Here is a 12304-nt window from a genome sequence, read left to right on the forward strand (position 1 = left end):
GATTCATTCATCTGATTTCGGCGGTCGGCACTCTCACTCCTCACTGTTCGGTTGGTGGTCGCACGAGTTGGTTGCAATGTCTCGCGTCCGGTCGGAGTGAGGTCCTCGTGGCTCCAAGTAATTTTCCTTTCATGAAAGGTTTTAAGACTCACTCCTCAACTTTTACTTCGCATCTCGTTACTTTCCTCGTTTGTTTCGCGAGAACTCTTCGGTGTGCGTGTGTGGAAACGATCATGCGAATAAGTTTGTCGCTTGAATTGAGTCCTTCATCCTCTCGAAAGTTAAGTTACCAACTTGTGCCCGGTGTCGGAGTGAATTGACTCAAAGGCAACTGGTCCCCAAAATTTCCATAGATTTTCCTATTTAATTTCGTTTCGTCGTCTTCGGCAGTTATTTTCGCCGCCCGTGGCTCGGTGCCCCGTGTGTTTCGCGAAAACTCGTCAGCAATGTACATGAAAACGATCGTGTCTATCAATGTGTCATTGGATTGGATTAGGTATGCCGATTATGGCCGCCATTGTGATTTTTTTTTTGGAATTTTTAGTGATTCGAAATTCGATTTAGCTAGCTCAGTGCTGTTACTGCTGTTGAGCAGGGGCTGTGATTCGGGAGTGATGTCTGTCCCTCGTGTTCGCGTATTTCTATGTGTGTGTTCGCGTATTTCTATGTGTGTGCTCGCGGTATTTCCTGGACTCTCAGTATCGGCCTCGCGTTTGAAGTGTGTCGGCGTCTTCTCAATCTACTCACCACGATTAATTTAATTAATTGTTCCATACCTTGGAAAGAGTCTGGTATCTGGTCGTAGCTTCCTTTGATGTGTGTATATCTTGGCGTTCGTCTGGATTCAGGTCAGAACTATTTAGCACATTACTTACCTAGATTCTGCTCAGATTTGGTGTCACGTTTTCAAAATTGTGTGTTACTCATAGTTTACTCACCTCTTTCTCGTCTTCCTTCACCTATCCATTTCCGTCCTGTCTTCCTTTACGTTTATTTTGCTTCACTTTTAGAGTTCAAATTATCTTTCTGTAAATTCTAAAAGCAAGTTCATAGGTGACTCTTGATGTTAAGTTCCTTAGCTAGGTGCTTCTAATCCGGAAGCAGACTGTTGCTATCCCACTTTTCTAGGCCTGCAGATAAATATCTCGTACGAGCAGGCATTGTAATTACCTACTGAGAAAATCATTTTTAGGTGTTTGACTTAAACAAAATTTACATAATTAGGTATCTACAAAGATCTGTCCTCCGAAATTTCTCGTCTCTTTTTAGCACCTCTTATTCTTGCACATTCATATAAGCTCAACAGATTATTGTTCCGATCTGATATTAGTCGAAAATTCCAGCGCCACCGAGCGAATTGTAGGACTATGTATTCGCGAGAATGAGAGGGTTCCAGTCTTCTGATTAAACTGCTTTGAGTCGAGGTCTGTTAACTTTCTAATTTTACAGGTGGAAATTTTTGGGTTTTTTTTTTCAATCTTCTTTTTACTTACATAATTAACGGAAATGATTCCACTCTGAAGAACTTGATTCCTCCAATTTTCGAACTAGTCATCGATTTACTATTATCATGATCATTTTTCCAACACGTTCTTAAAATATGCACTCAGGTATAGCATACCTATACATCAATCTGATTCATTCTCCTCCCCTCCTACGCTCTGTGGTCCATGGAATTTTCTTGAAAAAGTTCACATTAAAACTATTTTTTGAGCCTTTGTTCCAGACTTGATTCCAGTTAAGTTTTACTATAGCATAATCTTAGTCAGCAATACCCTTTTTTGAGACTGGAGTCAGATAATTTTCACATGCACCCAATTCTTGATTTTCAACCTTCCTACCCCCCCCCCCCCCCTCTTTTGCCACCTCATGCCTGTAAATGGTTTCCGCGGAGTCAAAAAATCTTTTAATCTGGGAAGTTTCAAAGTAGATTTTCTAGGTACTTTTCTGAAAATAATATCGTGTTCAGTCTCCTCAGATGATCTGCACAGTTGCAAGTAGCTTTATTTTAAGTGTACCTACATATTATCTCATTTCATCACATACAGGGTTATCCAAAAGTCACTGACCACCCCTGTAACTTTTTTCCAAATTGAGATAGAAGTTTGAAACTTTGGGTATGTTCCTGGGTCTAAAGTAGCAACTTCTTGGTCCCCCCAAAATTTTGGGGGGCGGCCCCCCCTAAGGGGGGCGGGGGCTAACTTTTTTTTTTCAAATGGCAACCCCCCCTTTGTGATACCTCATTCGAAAGATAATAAAAAAAGAAAATTTTTGGCGCAAACCGCAGGTCAAAATGTTGATTTTTGACAAAATGGCGGCCGGTCAAAGTTCAAAATGGCGGAAATTTGGCATCTCCGTTTTTTATCGGCGGATTGGTCTGAAACTCAGAATCTTGAGGTTTTTTGGGACGAGAAAAACGATTCTGGCATCGGTTTTCCAGAAAAGTCAGTCCTTTTCAAAATGGCGGCGGTCAAAATGGCGGCCTAGAGTGAAAAGTGGATATTTAGGCTGCTTAGCGTTGGATTTGCATGAAACTTGGTATCCGGGGGTATTTCGGCACGAGAAGAACGAATCTTTCATTGGATACCTGAAATTCCGACGAATTTCAAAATGGCGGCTGAAAAGTGGCGAGAAATCAGTTTTACGGCTGTTTACCGATGGATTTGCATGAAATGCGATATCCTGGTGGTTTTTGGCTGGATAAAAAGAAATCTTTCATTAATTCTTGAAATACTAAATAATCGATATCGCATTTCATGCAAATCCATCGGTAAACAGCCGTAAAACTGATTTCTCGCCACTTTTCAGCCGCCATTTTGAAATTCGTCGGAATTTCAGGTATCCAATGAAAGATTCGTTCTTCTCGTGCCAAAATACCCCCGGATACCAAGTTTCATGCAAATCCGCAACGCTAAGCAGCCTAAATATCCACTTTTCACTCTAGGCCGCCATTTTGACCGCCGCCATTTTGAAAAGGACTGACTTTTCTGGAAAACCGATGCCAGAATCGTTTTTCTCGTCCCAAAAAACCTCAAGATTCTGAGTTTCAGACCAATCCGCCGATAAAAAACGGAGATGCCAAATTTCCGCCATTTTGAACTTTGACCGGCCGCCATTTTGTCAAAAATCAACATTTTGACCTGCGGTTTGCGCCAAAAATTTTCTTTTTTTATTATCTTTCGAATGAGGTATCACAAAGGGGGGGTTGCCATTTGAAAAAAAAAAGTTAGCCCCCGCCCCCCTTAGGGGGGGCCGCCCCCCAAAATTTTGGGGGGACCAAGAAGTTGCTACTTTAGACCCAGGAACATACCCAAAGTTTCAAACTTCTATCTCAATTTGGAAAAAAGTTACAGGGGTGGTCAGTGACTTTTGGATAACCCTGTATAGAGACAGGAAAAATCTTGAGATGGTACCATGAGCATTGGTAGAGTTTATCCTTAGATTTTGTATCACCTATTTTTATTTTTAAATTTTCTTATGTGAGTGTCCTCTTTCGTCAACTAGGTCCATCAGGTGAAATTGAAGAGAGTGAGAGGATAGATGAAGGGGGGACGGGGGAAAAAGTGAACAACTGTGCCCCTCCAAAGTCACAAGAACCTTAACTTTATTATGCTTAAACGGCTTTTGGTGTATGAGAGAAGCCTCAAAATGTATCTCGAAGATATCCTAAATTCCCAGACATTCCGAAGCAGGCCCTCCGAAACTTCCCGTTGTGCTGAAACTAGTTACTTGGGCTCCCTGAAAAGCAGCCCCCCCCCCCCCAGCCCCGAATTTTGATCTAGGTACACACCAGTATTCATATTTATCTTTCCTGAAAATTGCTGAAAACATTCCTACCGAAAGTTGAGACTAAAGTGTGACTAAGTGTGTCTTCATTTTCTTTGGCATTTCAAATAAATCCTTGTGGGAGGGGGGCGGGGGGGGGGAGGTTGTTCGGAGGTGGCGAAATTTGCCGCCAAGAAAAATCTCCGGAAAATCTTTAAAATTCTTAAAATTGCTCTCTACAGGGGTCGTTTTACTCCTTTGCCCAGCTCAAATGGCTCCCTTGAAAGTGGAAGTTGAAGTAACTTTTAAATCATGTTATACCTAATTGACGATTCTAAGGTCGAGAGTGGTCACTCCTTGCCCCGCCCGTTTGAATAATTATAATTTGCTGTCACAAGGAAAAGTTATTTTTGTCAGAAAATTTCGACGGTGTAAGTCCGCAACCACGTATCTCTGTTCGCGACGTGGCAGACCTCCTGTCGTAATGTATTTTTTACATGGAAAACTACTCAACGGCAAATCTTAAAAACTGCTGTGATTTTTTTTGTCTGTGCGAGGAAAATTCTTTAAAAATTTCAACTAATGATGTTGATTTGTTATTCTTTAAAAGAATTGAATAGGAGCGGAGATTTTCAAACACCGCAAACGAGATACGTAGTTGCGGACTTACACCATCGATTTGTCCATGCCCTAGGAGATAAGGCCTCAGGAAATATAACTCCATCAGATTATTGCCTTTCTAATTCTATAACTTAGTAGCAAGAGGATTTTCGTTAGGTCCGAGTGCAAAAGTGATTTTGTCAAGGAGAAGGGACTGAACGAGTTGGCGGGAGGCTAGGTAAACCCTCCCCGCTCACAATCAGCTCAACCTGCGTCCGCCCGGGCCGGATGCAGAGGCACACACACATACAAACCTTTCTCGAAATTCTTTCAGGCTTCGCAGATTTCAGCCAGTGGTTCCAGACTAGCGGCCCCACACCCCACCTCGTCGGATCTTTCGTTCATCGTTTGCCGAGGTTTTTCCTAGCTCACCCTTCCTTCAAGAGTCTCCAAAGAGTCAGATAAGAAGTGTGCAACGCTTCTCATTCCTTCTCCCTCCCCCCTCCCCATTCCCCTCACCCCTCTTCCTTTTCCTTGCTTCTAAAGGCAGATTGGAGCACGATTTGAGTTTATCTTTTCAGTATTTGTCATTCTTAACCTTTCCTATTCACTTTACTCACTAATGCATGGCATTTGGCATCCTTGTTTCTTTCCTTTTCTGTTCTTTGCTTTTGTTTTTTATATCATCTTTAGTGTTGTAACTATTTTACAAAAAATTACCTTTGAATTACCTAATTAATTAAATGAAGTTCTTGCATGTGTAACTTTGCGATTTAAGGTGATTCGACGGACGCCATTTTTTGTGTCAGGGCGATGTGCGATATATTGCATCGATTCATTCCATGATTTCAGCTGCTTGTCATTTTTTTCGAATTTTGAGATTGCACCTCTGTCGTCATGAGACTGAGGAATTCATGGACCAAATTTGAAAAAGAATTCAACTTAATAAAGACGTGGTATTTTTCTTCTATGAAAATCACGCCTTCGTCAAGTTGAATTTATTTGTCAAAGTTGGTACGTGAATTCTTCAGTCTCATGACAACAGAAGCGCGATCTCAAAATTTGAAAAAAATGACAAGTAGTTGACATTATGGAACGAATCGATGCGATCTATCGCACATCGCTCTGACACAAAAAATGGCGTCCGTCGAATACTTTACTTACCTACCTCAAATTTTGTGAGAAACACGATGGTGCCACTGGTTTTCTCTGAAATCGATTCCCGAGCTCAAAAAAAGCTCTCGAAGTTGAAGCCTTAATAGAGAGGATATCCCACGCAACATTGAGAATCAACCTCTACATCCACTCTTTTCATGCAAAAATAAGGGAGCACATACATTAGCAGAGTTGCCACTTTGTTTGGAGACTCAAAATTGGAACCACGGCAATCCTGCTTATGCATTTTCTCCCTATATCTTTGCATGAAAATTTGACTGCATATAGAGGTGGACTCATCGTTGCGCGGGGTATCCCCTCCATCACGGACTCGACTCGGAGAGCTTTTTTTAGGCTTGGGAATTGATTTTAGAGAAAACAAGTGGCCCCATTGTGTTTCTCACAAAATTTGACGTACAATTAGATGACTTTATGGAGATCAACAGTGGGTGAATGTTGATCCCTCCCGCGTGGATGTATTCGAAGGTGGGTGGTGGGAAACCGGGACTAAGGGTGAGTACTTGTGGTTTGTTGGACGGTGGGGTGGACAGTCGGTCGAACGATTTGTCGATCGCTTTTTCCCCGGAAAAAGCTTTCGAGAGATCGCTCGACCTATACTGTTCATCTGACGGTTTGACAAACGGTGTAGTGCATGTGGTTTGTTTGACGGTCGGTTGGAGAGTCGGTCGAACGATTTGTCGAAAGCTTTTTCCCGGAAAAAGCTTTCGAGAGACCGTTCGACCTACTGTCCATTTGATGGTCAAACAAACGGTGAGTGCTTGTGGTTTGTTGGACGGTCGGGTGGGCAGTCGGCCGAACTTTTTGTCGATCGCTTTTTCCCCGGAAAAAGCTTTCGAGAGATCGTTCGACCTACACTGTTCATCTGACGGTCTGACAAACGGTGAGTGCATGTGGTTTGTTTGACGGTCGGGTGGGCAGTCGGTCGAACGATTTGTCGATTGCTTTTTCCCCGGATAAAGCTTTCGAGAGATCGTTCGACCTATACTGTCCATATGACGGTCTGACAAACCGCGAGGCCTCACCCAGCTCTCGTCGCATCATCAGGTTACGATCAGAAACTCCCATCATTGTGTGGTCAGCGATGACTTCATTTTGACGGAAGTGTGCTCGTAACCTGTCGATGCAACGAGCGCTTTTCATGATGGTGAGCCGGGAGGCCGTTTTCATTTTTTATACCATCCACCTTGGGCGGTCAGACCTGCCGTCGTGAGGCAAAGTCTACGGATCGAACTCCCGCCGACGCTGGCCTGCGGTCGTTGCGTTGGGCGTTATTGCTGTGATTTGCACGTCGGTTCGGTTTTCGTTCCGGACGATCCGGAACGGAATCCGGACCCAACGGAACTTTTCTGGGGCCGAATGCACCTCTCACCCTTTACTAAGGCACCAAATGATACTTTCATAATAACTCTGCATCCGACTTTGTGTCTCGTGGTTTAAGATGTCACACCTGTTTCCTAAAGAAAAAAAGTGACGACTCACTGCGTCACGCGGTAAACGTAGGTTTGCAGTTTCTCGAATTTGTACTTCTGAACGCGAGATGCAATGAACCGATTATTTTCCAAATTACGTAAGCGCCAAAATAGCGAATGCAAGAAAAACAAGAAAAACTGTTCTATTCGCTTTCTTGACAATCTTTGATTTCCAAAAAATGAGTGTTCCTGTAGAAGGCTATTTTGAAATCGGACATGATTGATAACATCAGAGAGAACGAAGAAAAAACAACCCCTTCGTCAAAGGTCATTAACAAAAAGTCTATCAATGCTCGAGAGAAATTCTCTACTTTTGAATGTGGAATAGATTTAATAACGTCCTTACGACTTCCTTTTTCTCTACACTTTTATTTTGTGTCAATCATTTTTCTCATCTTTGACGTAGAGTTAATATTGATTCTTCCATTTGTATTTTGTTTTAAATTATTTAATATGAATTATTTACGTGATTTGGAAAATAATCGGTTCAAATGAGTCCTAAGTTGGATGCAGCTCATGGGATAAATGGTTTTTTAAAACATTTTATTGAATTTGTCTCCTTATTTAGAGATTGATTTTTACATAATTATGTACAATTTTTTTATTACTGCTACTATTACTACTACTACTACTTCTACTGCAGCATCTACTACTATTACTTTACTGAGTCTTAATCAGGGCCGCCCAGAAGGGGGAGGGGGGGAGGTGGGCAAACTGGTCCTCTTATCTTGGGGCCCGGGGTCGAAGTGGCTCAAATTTTGAGGTAAGGTACCGGAGCAATTTGTTCATCCGTCTCTGGACCTTTTGAGTAAGCACAATTTTTGCGTACTAACCAAGTTTGGGTCCTCACTTGCAGTCTTACGAGCCCCTCTGATGCATCTATTCTCTTAATTCTTGGAAGCCATATTCAGCAATTAGAGCTATCGAAAAGGTTTGAAATAATTTACATCGAGTAAGTTAAAAAATGCATCTATTTTACCTTCAATTTCAAAAATTCACCGGGGGAGCCTCCCGGACCTTCCCTTTGTTAGGCGGTGGTTGCCCCCACCCAAGTTGCCCGTCACTTCAATTTGTCCCGGGTCCCATCTCGTGTTTTGGCGGCCCTGCTTTCCTTACTCTGAGACTCGACCTTCTTTTATCTTACCGGTAGTGGAGAATTTGCAGGTATCAAACATTTGATAAATTTCACACGAAAGAGGAACCTACTGACCGAACTAAGCACGAGAATACCCTTGGTTCTTAAATTGACCAGTTTTTGGATGAGATATGACTATCAGATGGCCCATCTGCTAAAATTATTGTGTTTAGATGGGAATTGCCGCCTGGCACCGTCACCAAGCGTTAAATTTTTCACTTCTAAATCTCGTTTTCAACAATTTCCCATATAATAATAAATGATAAAAATTACTATGATCTCCGCTCATTAAGCACTCTTAGTTGAAGCTACGAAATTTTTTCGTGCAAATTCTCCAGGCCACTGTGAACGTTCCGGAAACGTTTGCTACATAGATCTTTCCCGCTACTTATTTTCCATTTCCCGGCACTTGATTTCCTGGGGAAATATTGGTCCCTACAATCAAAGAAGCGGTTTAATTAAAAATGAATGTCATAGTTTTTAAATGCAACCCATCTTTCAAGCCGCATACTCTCGTGATATCCATCTAACAAGTCGTCGAGAATGAATGAGGTGACTGAAGTATCGCTCCTCTGTATCATCACAATTATTTTTCATTCTACGAGAATTTTTAAGTTTTTTCATACTTTAGAGTTGTCTGCCACCCTCTTAAATAAATTCCTTATCATAGATTCAAGTTCAAGACAACTTATTGGGTTCGCCATTTTTCTGGAACTTGACCAATGACTTGTTAAACTTTCAGTTCATATTTTTTTGCTTCTTGTAAGTACTGTCCACCGAAGAGTCTCCTAGTACTACGCATTTCCTGAAAACGTCTACCTGCTAGTTTGGATCAATATATAGACAAGTTTGATTTTGCCACTTTAATTTTTGCTAATTTAATAGCGCGATAGAAAAATGTACATGAACATATAGTTAGAATAAAGTTAGTAACTCATGTAGGTAACATACTTCTAATTTTAATGCGGAATTCCTTTCTTTTTTTAAAAAAAAGTAACTCAATCAATCAGTTTAAATTGATTTGAGCATTGAGAGATGATAGCTACTTGAAACTTTTCACCAATGATCTTGAGTTGAATCAGTGAGATCGAAAACACACCAACTCGGTAACTCAGAAATGCTCAATTTTCATCAAAGACTGTCAATCTTTATAAAGGTCATTGAAGTTAGCTCATCTGTTCCAACTTGGACCTTTAAAATGCCCTTAATTGCTTGCATTTCGGCACCGAAAATATTTTCTGAGACTAATTTCTTCATCCACTGTGCAGTTTTGTGTGTGTCTTGATTACTTTCATTTTTCCGAGTTGGTGTGTTTTCGTTCTAACTGATTCAGTTGTAGGACAGGGAGCGTTCATAAGTTACGTAACGCATTTTTCCGGCATTTTTGACCCCCCCCCCCTCCTTCCCTCAGTAATGATTTATAACGCAACCACGGACCTCCTTAGTCATCACGTAACTCTTTAACATCCCTTTAATATCCCAAAAATTGTGAGAGATTGTTGAATATATCGCTGTATAATTGAATTTTTTGAGAAGGTAGTGTGACAAATAACCGTGAAGAATGGAGAATGATACATTTCGGATTCTCTGTGTTTTTAACCAACTGAGAGGGTTACGTAACGCTGGCACTGACCCCCCTCCCCCTTGTAACACAGCGTAACGCAAGCTCATAGCCCCCCCTCCCATATAGTTACGAAATGAATAAACGCTCACAAAGACTGTAAAATTTCTTGAGGAATAGTTGTATCACACCGATGTGCGTCCTGATGCTTAATGGACGTTCACTATATGGACTTCAATATTATATGAGTTTAAGGAAAGCATAGATAAGCGGAATATTGTCAAACTTTAAAAAATTGAACTTAAACACCTTGAGGCACAAAGAAGGTGGAAAAAATCCCGAGTACTTAGTATCATTCAAGGTCGCCCATGTTTCATTTTGTTTTTTTAAAAAAAGAGAAGAGAAAAGCTTCCATCTTTGATCACTCGGATGGTTTTGATTTCGATCAACTGTCGTTTTATTGCCTTGAACCCAATTTACGATTTAGGATGTAAATATTAGTAAACTGACTAAGGTATTCCTTTTATCAAGGAAACACGAGTCACAAATTAAGGAGAATCAGAATTTTGCCCCTAGAAATATTGGTAAAATGTCTAAGTTCATCTTTTTATCAAGGAAAAATGAATAAAAAATGTAGGAAAATCAGCATTTTCCCCCCTCATATCTTTTCATTGTAGACAGGGACATTCCTTGGTAATTGTTCGACTTGCTAGCCACCTTTAGTTTCAGCCGCCTTTAACTTTTGGTCACGCGTCTTCTTACGCTCAAAGTTTTCCAGGTTACTATAAAGTATTTCGTGTCATCGGTGTCTGCGCTTTTGTTCTGTCAATGGTTTAATACGAATCAGGAATTTTATTTCAAACTTAGTTCTACAAAATTGCATCATGAAACTAGACTCTTTGCGAGGTTTCTTGCGTTTGGAACTCACTTAGTTTAGTATGAAGTTTGAACTTAATTGGCGGGAATAATTATTTTAGAGTAAATTTTATATGGATAAAGTTCTTCAAGGAAAGACATCCTTAATTTTGAACATGACTTTTAAGCCTAGGAATCTAAACAAACATAGATTGGCTGTCGATTTGACAGATTGTAGTTTTTTGGGGTTTACGTTAATATCGTTGGTTTTCCAGACTTTCAAATCTGAGAAGTTTGAAACTAAAAAATGTACTCCCTTATTCCCTGTCCTCCTCGTTCTCAATTCGGAAGGCGTTTCCGTTGTTTAGAAATCATAAAAGCATGAGCGGAACTTACATAAGATCGGATATTGTGTAATATGATAGTGGGAACAGCTCAGAATTGCTCCTGAGACGACTCCATTTTTCAAAATCTTGCGGGGGAGGCCCCCCAGATCCTCTTTAAAGCTCGAGAAATCCCCCGAGCTTCTCTATAGATCTGCGGAATCCCACCCATTCTCCATGGCGGGGTGTTTTTTAAGGCCCCTTGACTTCCCTAGACGAGGTATCCTTTTGCAACCCCCCCCCCCCCCCCCGCAAAATGTTCCCACTCCAGCCCATGTTTAGCAACTCTAATGTTTGTCAGGATCCTCTCGGTGCTAGCAACTCTTTTAATTAATCGACGCCTCGCCGTCAAAAATTATTGCAACTCAGTCTGCAAGAAAATTACTCTAGTCATATAATTGTGTTACATTACACCGTTGTTGGTAATCGTAATGTAACTGACATTATGCGTGAATAGACTCTTAATTTTTTTTAAGTCTTGCGTTTTATTCCGACATGGCAAGCCTGACACTGACTTAGACGCCTAATTTTCCTCGTCAAGTTTTCGCTCTGCGAATAATGCAAACATCAGGTATAAGTATGTTTTTTCTGTGCTTATACTCAAACGCGGTTGTTAAAATATCAAGAGGAATGTAGAGTAGACGGCAGGCAAGTAATGCAAATGGAAACGTTCAAACAAGTTTCGTATGGTGATGATGAATTTCTCCGCCGCGGTGCGGCATTACTGAAAATGATTATGTTTATGATTTTAAAATATGTGTGCAATGTTTATAATGTATGATTTTAACTGAAGTATCGATGAAAACTTGCAAAAAATTTATTTCTTCCACTTGAAATAAAAATGCGTCAATGTTGTAAATTAAGTAACGCATGTTGTACGTTCTGTTATTCGCGCATTCAGTGAAGGTTGATAACTGCGCTTCTAATTGGACTGCATTTTGAAATTTGGAACTATAAATTCTGGCTTTTCTGGAAAAACACTTATGTGCATAGGGAAACTAATGGCACATACGTTGTTTTTAAACTGGGCTAGAATTTATAGTTCCAAATTGCAAAATGTAGTCCAATTGTAAGCTAATTTTTCCCATCTGCAGCGTTTAAGGGTTACTTTCTCCAGCTTTAATCAACTTTAATTTTTTTTTGTCAGATAGCTGGCCTTTTTTTCTTTGTTTTCTTCTTTTGATGTGAAACACCTTTGAATTAAAATTTGCCGGAATTTTGGTCAAAACTGGTCGCAACCTGGCGCAGTACATAGACATACCTAAATTAAAATTTGATCATGTTTTAGACGTAATTTATGCGAGTAATGTTTCGAGTTCAGAATGAGCTAAGGACAAGGGATTAGTCTTATAATGATCAA

At 40.6% G+C, this 12304-nt stretch overlaps 1 protein-coding gene across 1 annotated transcript in view; it reads left to right on the forward strand.

The window, feature by feature from the left end:
- Positions 1-571: 571 nt before the first annotated feature.
- Positions 572-12304, forward strand: part of LOC140224996 (uncharacterized) — a 251420-nt gene continuing 239687 nt past the window's right edge. The window contains exon 1 of the mRNA XM_072302298.1: positions 572-848. The gene's annotated coding sequence lies outside the window, so the exon portion shown is untranslated. The remainder of the gene's footprint in view (positions 849-12304) is intronic.

This window comes from Bemisia tabaci, chromosome 7 (genome assembly GCF_918797505.1).
Source record: "Bemisia tabaci chromosome 7, PGI_BMITA_v3".
Classification (NCBI taxonomy): domain Eukaryota; kingdom Metazoa; phylum Arthropoda; class Insecta; order Hemiptera; family Aleyrodidae; genus Bemisia; species Bemisia tabaci.